This window comes from Bactrocera latifrons, unplaced genomic scaffold, assembly GCF_001853355.1.
Source record: "Bactrocera latifrons isolate USDA-ARS-PBARC rearing strain unplaced genomic scaffold, ASM185335v1 scaffold_115, whole genome shotgun sequence".
NCBI lineage: Eukaryota > Metazoa > Arthropoda > Insecta > Diptera > Tephritidae > Bactrocera > Bactrocera latifrons.
In genome coordinates this window covers 271,573-284,179 of record NW_017534575.1, presented here as the reverse complement: position 1 = coordinate 284,179, position 12,607 = coordinate 271,573, and positions in this window count along the sequence as shown.

Below are 12,607 nucleotides of genomic sequence, written 5' to 3'. Positions count from 1 at the left end.
GAACGGCGTTATTCTGTTGTAACCCATTGATGAGATGAGACATACATGTCTAAAAAACTGAAAAATCATATTTCATAATTTATCCCTTTGCACTTCAGTATTGGAATATGCAACATTGAAATATATTTTACAAGCTCTACTTTGCTCTCATCTTTTCCCCGTAAAGACAAAAAAGAAGGCAATAAAGTAACGTTAAACGCGAGAGAGAGTTAAAAATTTGTTTGCTAAAGGCCGTTTTAAGAGGGGAAAACCGGGAAGTAAATAAGAAATGTCGGCTTAAATTTTCGTTTATCTTCCTTGGGGTTTAAAGTTGATTTTTGGTTACAAAATTAACGTTTCATATGTAGTTTTGACTAGAAATCATTAGTTTTGAAATATACTCTGTTACTATACTATAATGCGGTATTTAACATTATTTTATTGAAAGGCATGTAATAGATTACACACATACAATAAGTATGTTTCTTTGCTTGCTCATACATTTTTGCCTAAACATATGTATGTATGTATACATCAGCATTAGGGGCAATGCATACAAGTTTGGTTTGAATTTCATTGTGACTCACAACTAGATATGGAAGTAAATATTTTTGTTTAACGTCAATACATATACATATGCATTTACATATATTTATACTTATGTATGTATCTGCAAAAGATACATAAATATGTAGGTATATAAGAATTCTTTATATTTATGTCTTTTATATTCTATATAAAACACAATTTGTACACGTACATATGTACACACATGCGTATATAAAGATCGCTTCTTGCAAGAAGCATAGTGTTATTTTTGAGCGCCCTTGCACATTTGGTTTTAAAGATAAAGACCGTCTGGATACTTTTGTATTTACTTTCCAACACATGAATTTGCTATTTAGTTTTGTGTAGCTTTGTGTATTTGAATATATGCACACACATACTATACATATGGGTGCACGCGGAATTGCATATGGTTTTAAACGCCGCGTCGGTATCAAGGCGTTGCCGGTAACAAATGTGTGCAATGGTCACAGGTTTCCCGGCTGACTAATTTACTTTTCTGTTTTCTGAGAACACTTGTATAGTCTTCTGTGCTACTGCCCGTGGTTATAGTCTTTTTAAAGTCGACTCTAAATAAGTTAGGGAAGTTAGGAAACTACTATCTAAAATAAACTTAACATTACATGGATATTGAAAATAAATTTCGAAAGGTTAGCTTTGTTTGGCGAATTTTGATAAAAAATGTAAAGAAAGTATAGCATACAGCTTTGGCTTTTGTTATAAATAGCAGCGAACATGTATTATTATTGTGCATGTTAAGTGCCAAATATTAGATGAGATCGATCAGATCTAAGCTGTGTTATTAGTTTTTCTTCTTCTTGGTTAAAAAAAAAATAATAATTTGGATAACGCGAAATATTTTTTGGCTCCAAAAATTTTACATTTGCAAATTCGTTAGAAAATTTATTAGTGGCTTGATTCGGAAAGAATGTTTAGTGGTTGATTATTTTTATAAGTGTACAGCATCTTTGGGATTTTTGTGGTTAAAAAATTGTATAACTAAAAATTAATAATTTAAGCTTCAAAATAGCAATGAAAAACTTAATTTCCAACCAAAACTTTTAATGTTTTGTATGTAACCTTTGTATATTACTAAAGTTATAAAGAATTCCAATGTGCTACTTATCAGTCAGCTCTGGAAATTCTAATCGTTAAGCGACGCAACAAGTTTAGATAATTGTGACAGTTTTTTAATAAGATACAGTTTTTCTGCTGCTATGAGTGTTATAAAATTTAATAAATACATTTCCTATACAATTTTGTTGCGGGAGTCAGCTATATACATATGTATATTTAAAAATTTTCTGGTTTCCTTTGAACATTATTATTTTTATACAGTCTTCAGATGATAAAAAAAAATACAGTGTGGGAATGCGAGTACACTCCAAGACATATTGTACTAAATCATTATAAACAAAGAACTGTGTACGTTAATGCTTTATTTGTAGAAAATCTGCAGGCTAAAACATTTAGACACCGCCTTAAAAGGCATTGTCAAGGTCATTGAATTTTAAGGCAAGAGTCACTTTTATACATACTTACATATATGCACAAATATGTATATTTTTATACATATGTATGTGAACAATTTTCAATTTCCAACAAATTAATCAAGTTTCTTTCGTCATCATTATATTTTTTATGGTGGCAACAATACATACGCTTAGTTGATAGTTATGAAGGTACATAGTTTGTGTGCTAATGGCCTGAAAGGTGTGCTCGAAAGTAAATGTGGTTTAAAGGCAAATATCAGTAAGTTGGATGATGGTAATGAAAAAATTTCTCTGGTATTCATGTAAACATATATATATGCATATGTATAATACATACATATGCATGTATTTGCTTATATATGTACGTAGCTTAAATGTACATATGTTGAACCAAGTTATCACATTCCTGGTCAATTTCGAATATTTAATTTCAATAACATCGAAAATTTTTTAGTTATATGTACTTACATTGTATATCAGATTATTACCGCCTTTTAAATATGCTGCTTCCCTGCCTGACTCCAGTACAAATTTTATTTCTTTTAGTTTAATTAATAACTAAGTTATCCCACTTTATTCTTTAGCTTGGCCTTAGGATTTACAAGTTCAATTGTATCTTTAAGGAAATGAACCAATTTTCCCATTCTGCATTAAAAATCTCATGAGAGTGCTAAGAAACATGTATTCAATGTTTCATCGACCTCTGTCGTTTTATACTGAAGTTATAGCTTGCATGGCCAGAGAGGCATACTGAAATCACTTCCTTCATCATCCTGATAATTTTGATATATTTATGTACACATTGGCTCTATTCTAATTTCTCTCAAGAGCCGTAACTTGTTGAAATCTATTCTCTGATGCTTGATATGCTGCGAGAGTAGTTAGTTACATATATTTTAAAAATGAAGGAATAATGAAATGAAAGAAGATTCCAATGAAGAAGAAGTTGTTCGCGAAAATATGCATCCGTGATAACAAGTGTCAATCATGAAAAGTTAGGCAATATCACAAGTGTCAAGAAAGAAGCCTCTTGTATGTAACCTCAACAAAAGCGTGATGAATGCGTGAGGAGTAGTACTCATGCATAGTACTTAGAAATGAAACATTTGAAATTGTAATTTCTTTGTCTGTATGCACGTATTATACATGGTTACATACATAAATTTGAATATGAACATTGTGTATACAAGGACAATTAGTTTTAATATACTCACAAAGCTATCTACTTATAGTGTTCAAGTGAAGTTTTCTGGCTGATTGTTTAAAGACTTTTGAAAAATGTATGTATGTACAAGTATGTACATATATAGCAGTTAGATTTTTGTTTTTAATTTACTGAAAGGTTTTCAGAGCGTATTTAAATAAATAAATTTAAAAAAATTTCAAACATTTTTTAGAAAAATTCTCAATATAAAAATTGCACCAATGCAAATTTATTGAAATTTTCGAAAGTTTTACAACTTGTTTTGCTTTTAACCTTTATGCGCCAAACATATACTGTACTTCATTCAGCAACTTTAATGAACAAATAAACAAATTTGATCATCGACGCGATACTCAATGTCTGGGTCGATTGGAGCTTCTATTGTGTCTTGCATTGTTTGTTTTACCGTTAACCGTGGCTTAAATGGCTTTCAATATTTGTCGATGTCAGCTGCCACCATTTCATGTCTTTTCGTTTGCAATACAAGTGTAGATGTTTTTGTGGAGGTAAATCTATAGATCTCAGATTGGCACGTCAAAACAAATGTATAATTTCCGAAAAAATTGTTCAGATCGGATGTTAACGGATTCAGATCTAGTAGCCATACGAACGAATCCACATCAAGATAAATTATCTTTTTTTATACTCTTTAATACATTTTATACCCCTTAAGAAATCATTATTTTCCTTTCCCATTGAGTTTCCTCTAGCTATTATTATACCCTTCACAGCGTATACGTGTATTAAGTTTGCCATGAAATTTGTAACAACCACAAGGAGCTTCGAACTCCCTATAAAGTATATACATACATACGTAAGTATGTATGTATGTACGTAAATCATCAGCGTGATGAGCTGAGACGATTTAGTCAAGTCTACATATACAGGAACTAATCTCTCAGTTTTTGAGATATTGTTTGAGAAAAAAATGTAATCCCAAATACCGGTATGAAAAAAAATTTATTCCAAAAATCTTTTCTCCTTCAATCCCTTTCAATCCAGCAATTTACTCCAATTTTTAAATAAAAGAGGTTTTCTCAATTTGTTGTTTGGGATTAAGAATTAATTGGCAATATTTTTATTAATTAATCTCGAAAATGTAGGTATTAATTTTTTATCTCAAAATCTGAATTAGAAATTATAATTTTTATTTTTATCATCTTGGAAAAAACTTGAAAATTAATTTTTAATCTCACAATTGGAATTAAAACCTAAAAGTATAATTTCTAGTCTCAATATGGAATAAAAAACTAAACATTTAATTTTTAAATCAATATATTTTAACTATGAACATTCGAAATTATATATTATACTTACAATTAGTCATATTTTCAATGAGTTGTTCCGAAATATTGAAATTGTATTTACGAGTATTATGTTGTATGTACCTATAAACTATAAGTATGAGTATATGAATAGGGCAATAAAAAAAGTTGATTACTTGGTGCTCATTAAGTGGTAGTTTCATGGAAATTAATTAAATATCGAAGCGATTTTATAGTAAAACATCTCGTCAAATTTGTGCATACGAAAGTCATTTATATACAGCAAGTTAAATCATTTATACATATATATATAAATATGCACATGCATGAAAATGTGTCTGGCAGTAAATCATTAGAAAAATCAAAATATAATAAAATCCAGTTACACCAGTTTTGTGTTGGTGGCAGGCAATGAACATGAATGGGTCGTTGAACAGCGTTTTACACTTGTAGAGTCGTATTAATACATTTAAGTACATATGTATGTATGTTTGTATATATCCAAATAAAGATACAGATAGCGCATGCAATAGGAGTAAAAGCTATTGCTTTTGAAACAAAATAAGCAAAAATTTAATTAAGCAAAACACACTTAAATACGCTAGACAGTCAGAAAACAGTTAAAACAACAAAAACTAACACTTGTTATTGCGCACGTTTGTTGATAAGCATCGTATGGCCAAGTTCAAATGATTCCAACTACAATGAGTATAGCTGTCAAATCTGGCGCTTGGATTTTTATTGTAAATGACATTTACTTTGCATATGTAACGTTATTTTCAAATTAAAAAAATTACTCACTACTAAATTACTCTGTGTTTGCGGCGTATAAAAGGGCTATTTAATTTGTGTAAACATCTGTTTAATGCTTATGTACTAATTTAAGTACATATGTTTGTATTTGTATACATTTGTATATGTGTGTTATGTCATCAAATAAAGTTTTAAAAGAAAATCGTTTGGATAGCTGAATAGCTTCAACTTTGTCGCAAACACAATTCCTTCTCCATTTCTTGTCGTAACATATTCCAAATTATTCACTCTTTTCAAGTGATTCAAATGTTGATTATTGATTCATACACTTGAGTACTCGATGAATCACCTTGTTGTATACGTGTGTGTGCGTTTTAATTTTTTAATGCCTCGGATTTTCTATTTATTTGTATTCCCCCCTTTGATGAGTCAACATTCTTTGCCACTACCAATAACCAATAAGTATTTGCGCCATAAATACTTAAGCTTAACTATCAATTTGAAAGCATTTATTTGTCAAATATTATAATTTTTCCTATTTGTTACGTTTATTTCTAGAGCTTGAAACTTATGTTAGTTCTTTTTAAATTTAAATTACACCAATTTTATAGGCTAAAATTTTGATTGGCATTGTAGTCAACTAAAACATTTTTGCCGAATCCACTGTTTTCTTTAGTCATAAGTTGTCTTAAAAAAATTTGTACAAATTTTCATTCCATTCTATACATTTGAAATAATTTTCATAGCCACCAGAATGTTAAATATGGTACATTACATTTTATTGTGTAGGAGTGATGCAATTATTGTCCAGTAAATTTTACTCCCATCTGTTCAAAATAAGTTAAGCTCTTGGCCGCTAATGAGATTTGTGGTCTAGCTGAAGACCTTTTGAAGTGTAATATCTATGTATGTATGCAGGTTTTAAAATAGACTGCATTAATCGTCTCATAAAATTTGCAGAAAAAATCACATACATACTTATGTATACATTTCAATACAAATCTTTATGTCATAATGTGATAGCCTAAAACACGTCGATTTTGGGAATTAAAAAAAAATATTATATTGATTGTTTTGATATTTTCAGAATATATTTGTACATGTTTTAAGAATACACAGTAAAAAAATTAAATCTTTTTTGAGTTGTACTGAAAACACTACCAATTAAAAAACAAGAATTGACAAATTGACTTCGTTTAAAAAAATGTGAATTTTGTCCAAAAATTTTTGGTCTTTGCATGCCAGCATTCGATATATTTTGATCAGATCAGAACACCGACAGGTCATGGTATTATATATGTATTGATTTACATATAGAACAGAATTTCATATTGATCGCGTCATTTGTCTTCGAGTTATCACTTCAGCTTCAAAAAATGTTGTTTAAAAAAAAAAAAAACGCGTTTAATTAAAGACCAACTGCGGGTACCCTTTCAACATTCAGCTTCATTGTTAAGCATAACTTTTGCCACCTCCAGTCAACATCGATTTTGTAAAATATTCAGGTCCTTTGATAAGTTTCTGGCCATTACCACCGTTTATACCAAAAACATTCACCAACATTTTTTGAGTCGATGCATAAGACATTTTGATATCCTATGATATCTCTCTAAATAAATTAAATATTAAGGAAAAAACTATTTTTATTTCGGTAATTAATGAATTTTTATTTTTATTTTTACTACATGAATTAAAAATAAAAATATTTACATATATTTATGATTCTGATTACTGACTGCATTAATTACGATGAGATATTTATTTAAATTCTGACAGCTTTTAATTTTGCTCAAACAGTTATAGATAATGATAATGAAGTAGCTAAGATTGCTGAATTGTAACCTTGAAAGTTTTGGCGCACGTACTCATCAATTGGAAAATACTAGAAAACTTTCAAGAACAAAACAAAAAAATGTAAGTTCGGTTGCACCGAAGCTATAATACCCTAAAAAATAAAAAAGTTTTTATACAAGAACACAATTTTGATCGTTCAGTTTTATGACATGACATATTTGTATAGAAAATATATACTATAGTCCTATAGTAATCGGAAATCGATATCTCAAACTGAGGAATTATTTCGCGTGTATGTATATGGACAGGTAGACGCCGGGACAAAATCATTATTCTCAGAAACTTTTTTTATTTTTGTTGAAAAAATTCCGAAATTCAAATCACTTTGTTTAATCGTCTAATTGAGATAATCAAACTTTGTCGCAGAAATTTATAAAGCTTGAAAAGTGAACTTTCTGTATATGTGATGGTTATTTTTGGGAAACGTAAATTAGTTGGTTTCGATGAAAAAACGAAAACTCCTATGTTAAATGTATGGGAACCTAAAAAAAAAACATAGCGATCCCTTAGAGTTAAGCTACAGCGCCTGACTTGAGGGTGTATTTTTTGTTTGTAAATCACTAACATTTGAGGAGGTAAGAGTTGAAAAGAAAACTAAAAATTTTAGCTCATATGTACATATATGTATATATACTTTCTAGGGTCTTCCGATATTTCCTTGTGAGTGTTACATACTTCATCGTAAGTTAGTATACCCTATTCGGGATATAAAATCATTTTAACTCGTAGCACTTTGTTCCTTTCTCGAGCAAATGAACAAACATCATCGAAATAAACCCTAATTAGTATTGTAAATTTTTATCAACATTGAAATTTGTAAAATTCTATCAATATTATATGCATATGTTAGTGTTATGTACGCAAGTGTGTACAATTTTTGTTTACCTTTAGCCATCTAGTTGTCTCACTGTAATTTTTAGCATAACACCGTATTTGTCGAGCGTATGCGTGCTTACAACTTAGAAAATTTCTCATTTGGACACACATATGTACTTACATATGTACATAGTACATATATATGTATGTATGTCTGTTTATACATCCAATGCATAATCGTTATAATATGTGCATTAAATCCCGCACCTAAAAATTTGATAAATAACACCGACCAGTTGCATATACATACATATATCCATACATACTCTTTTGAACGAAAGTGTTGCCATTTAAGGGCAAAAATCGTTAAATTAATTGGCAAACCGACTGACAAACATGTCACAAATATTTTTGTTTTCAAACACATACTATGGTACACATACATATATTTTAATACACATACATACGAATGAGATCGTCGATCAAAGTTGATGAAATAAACAACAACAATGAAAACCAATTTAATACATCTCTGTACATAGTGTATACAGAAATACGATTAAGCCGGTTAGTGATCACTTCAAATGGGGAAATCTGTAGCGCGTTGCTGGCTTAATTTGGGCGAAAACTCAATGCCGATCGATTACTAAGTGTATAATAACGGCTGCTATAGCAGTGACAACTACAAATTGGCGCACAAAATGACAATGATTTTTACCGTAAAAGTGCAGAAAACATACGAGTATATAAAGCATTATTTATGTCCACAGAAATCCATACACTAACCCATATACAAATAACCAATGGACAGTAACGAACTTTGAAAGCCAGAAACTCCAAACATGTACACATAAATTGCATAGAAACCGCTTTAAATCTTTGAAGTCATATTTTGGTAGTGATATATCGACAAGTACAAATACAGAAGAAAACATACATATGTATATATTACGTAAATATGTATATCCATTTCAAATCAGATTATACTCAACCGTAAAAATACTTACATATATTTCTAACCCATGATGTATGTACATATGTGTTTCTTGTTATGCTTTTTATTGTTGTGATGCATTGTTTAAGCTTTTTGTGTAAGAAAAATGAAAAAAAATAATTAATAAACATACTTCGTTTTAAATTAAGTAACATCTTTTTTGCCAATACGTGCTTACTAAGCATTAAATAAAAGTATGTACATATGTATGGTATATACAGCGATACTTGAAAGAATATATTAACGCTGACGTGGGTGCTTGATAATTGTTATCTTCATCAACAAAAGAAAAGAAAAACAAAAACGGCAACTTGTTGACTTTATATTTTTTATTAGCATTCCACAAAACTTATACATATGTATATACATACATATATATTTGTGTGTATTCTTGTTGTATGTGTCGTTTGTTTTTGATGGAACTCTTCGATGATGGAATTTCGTTTCTAAATTACTATGACTTCATCATCGAAAACTGTGAAACGAGAATGAGAGCGAAATTGCTTATTTGACACACATACATATTTATGAATACATCTCCATACTTACATATTTTATAAGTTTCATATGTCATACTTGTATGTTTGTTAGTTAAAATCGATTTAAATCATCGGGGGGCTGTGTTCACTGTTCGTTAAATTAATAGGATTGAATTGTTATGTTTTGTAGATTTCTGTTCCGTTAATTAATTACGTTCATTGATCGCTGGGAAACGAGATTTTCATAGTTTTAAATTAGTAAAACAATGTGCTTTACATGAGAATCTGATGATTGCTTTAGAGAAGTTTAAATGGGCTTTTCGATTCAATCTCCTATATACTATGTATGTATATTGCTTTAGATACATTTTAATGTCTCAGAAATTTAATCACAGCCTAGCACTGCTACTTTTAAAATAATACGAATTTTAAATCATAACAAAGCACATTCTATTAATTTCTTGCAACAGTTTAGTTAGATACCCAGTTCAACAGCCTAAATAAGGCGATTTTTGCGAATTAAAAAAAAAACTATTTTTTAAATTGTATTAAAATTTTATTTTTACTAATTTTAAGAATATATAATTCCAGCCTCTATTTACGAAAGATTCGTGCAAACGATGCTTAACATTCAAATAATATTCCTTTTTGACAGTTTGGCAATTCGGTAAAAATTTTTAGTGCACCACACTTCGATAATTGAAGAAAACTGTTAACATAACCGTGTTTTTTCAACTGCTTTGACATGGGCTCATCTTTGTCATGATATTCGGCAGATTGATCGTCTGTCAGGTTCGTAAGCATAGATCTAAAACGTAAAATCGTGCTTTCACTCTTTTTTAGGCCCAAATGATCTTTCAAAATGGTTCTCACATACGTATCTCTTACTGTTAATCGTCGATTCTCAAGCACCAATTCCTTTATTTTTTTGATGCCTTCGTCACCAGTTGAAGTTGATGGCCGTCCTGTACGTGCTACCCTCTTTGAATAACTTGTAACAACGTAGAACAAAACGGTTCGACGAATGGGTTTTCGTGCGATATTGAAACTGAAAAGTTTAACTACAGTAGCGTATGGTAATATTCTAAAATACTATAGAAATATTGTCCATAATGTTGGATAAAAATGTGGAATTTTTTCAAAGTTTTTGTTAGTTTTTGGCCTGTCAAAACGCGTCTCAAGATAAACTGAACAAGCACACTGCACTGAGCAACTGAGAACCTGTAACTCAAAACATACTGTATGTATTTAAAATATTTAGAATTTTTTCTTCTTTCTTTTCTTTTCAAATAATAAATATAATTTACATATCTTCGCCGGTTAATTTGCATGGACCAATTATCCGCGGAAATTTTATCGGGACTGCTTCATAATGTTTGGGGCAAAAACACAAATCGCTTTGTTGAGACCAACAAACATCAATTTTGATAAAAGTGCTTTACTGATTATCTAATAGTAGGAATAGATGAAAAAACATTTGTTTAAACAGTAAGAGCTTTCAATTTCAGATTATTATAGTTAATATTTGTGCCGATTTAGAACCTGAAATTATTTATTACAAAAATCATTTAAATTGTGTGTGAGATCATAAGTAGTTATTTAACGTATCTAGTCTCCTCTCCTCCTTGCTTTTACTTCTGTAAGTTCGCAATAATTATAAAATTTTCTCATATGACACACATTTACAATTTTGACATCAATCCGATCATTGGATGCGATCACTCTTCAGTTTACATACATATTATATGTATATGTAATTGTACATATGTATGCATGAACATGTGCCAAACAAAAAGTATCACATGTCTACGAAATGAATAATTGCTTTCGGAATATTTTCATATAGTAAGACAAGTGATCAGATAATTTAAAAACAAACTCTCGTTAGGCAAGCATTGTGGTGATTGTTAGACAGCTGTGCATATGTATGAAGTGCGCCTGTTATTCCCGCCCTAATTAACATGTATGCAAGTTTTTGTCTATACGTATGTACATGTACCTTCTAGGCATGCATAGCTTGGTTTACACATACGCTACGTAGTACTTAACTGATCTTGCCGTGTGATACCATAGTTTCACAGCGCTCACTCCATTATTCGCTCACGTGCCAATTTTATAAAAATTCATTCACAAAAATATGTAGAACTCATAACAGTGGTAGTCTCATTAATGCATTTAACACACGCCAACGGTTATTACTTAAGACAAACGGGTCGGAGCGACTGGAAAATTGGAATAACAGTTATAAATATTTCAGGCTAGTGTTGCCATAGTTGAATACCATTGTCATTTGAAATATTAATTAACTCATCAATTGCTTTTTTAGAACAGAACATTAAAATGTAATATAATATTTCGAAAATGTTAGGTTAGCTAGAAAATTGCATAAAGATGTACTTGTTTGAGGTAGTACATTGGATTCCAAAAAATTATAAAATCAAATTAGAAAAATTCGCTTCGGGGACCGCGCTATGAGTTTGGGCTTTCGAAATTATAAACAGAGAATAATCATATAATAACAAATATAATAATCACCAGAGAAACTTTTAACTTTGTACCGATCTAGGACAAAATTGTCGTCCTTTCCGTTTATATGAACCTGTCCGAATCCAATTTAAACTTGAGTATATCTAAGAATTAATTATACCTACATGTCATAATCATATGTTTAGCAATTAGTCAGTTACTATTTTTAGAATTCAGTCAAGATGGCAACAATTTTTGTTTGTAACTGTGTGAAGTGCGAGAAAACAAGTTTTTTTCCATAACGACACAATTTTGTTCTTAGCTTTAGATACATGAGTTAAAAATAACAATAGAATGACGTAGGGCGATAAGCAGTTTATTATTTCATAATTTGTTTTAAACTAATTAAAGTAAAATTAACAAGTAAGGAAGGGCTAAGTTCGGGTGTCACCGAACATTTTATACTCTCGCATGAAAGTGATAATCGAGATTTCAGGCGTGGTTGTGAACCGATTTCACTCATATTTGGTACATGTCATCACGGTGTTAAGAAAATATTATATACCGAATTTCATTGATTGAGTACTTCCTGAGATATGGTTTTTGGTCCATAAGTGGGCGACGCCACGCCCATTTTCAATTTAAAAAAAACCTGGATGCAGCTTCCTTCTGACATTTCTTCCGTAAAATTTAGTGTTTCTGACGTTTTATGTTAGTCGGTTAACGCACTTTTAGTG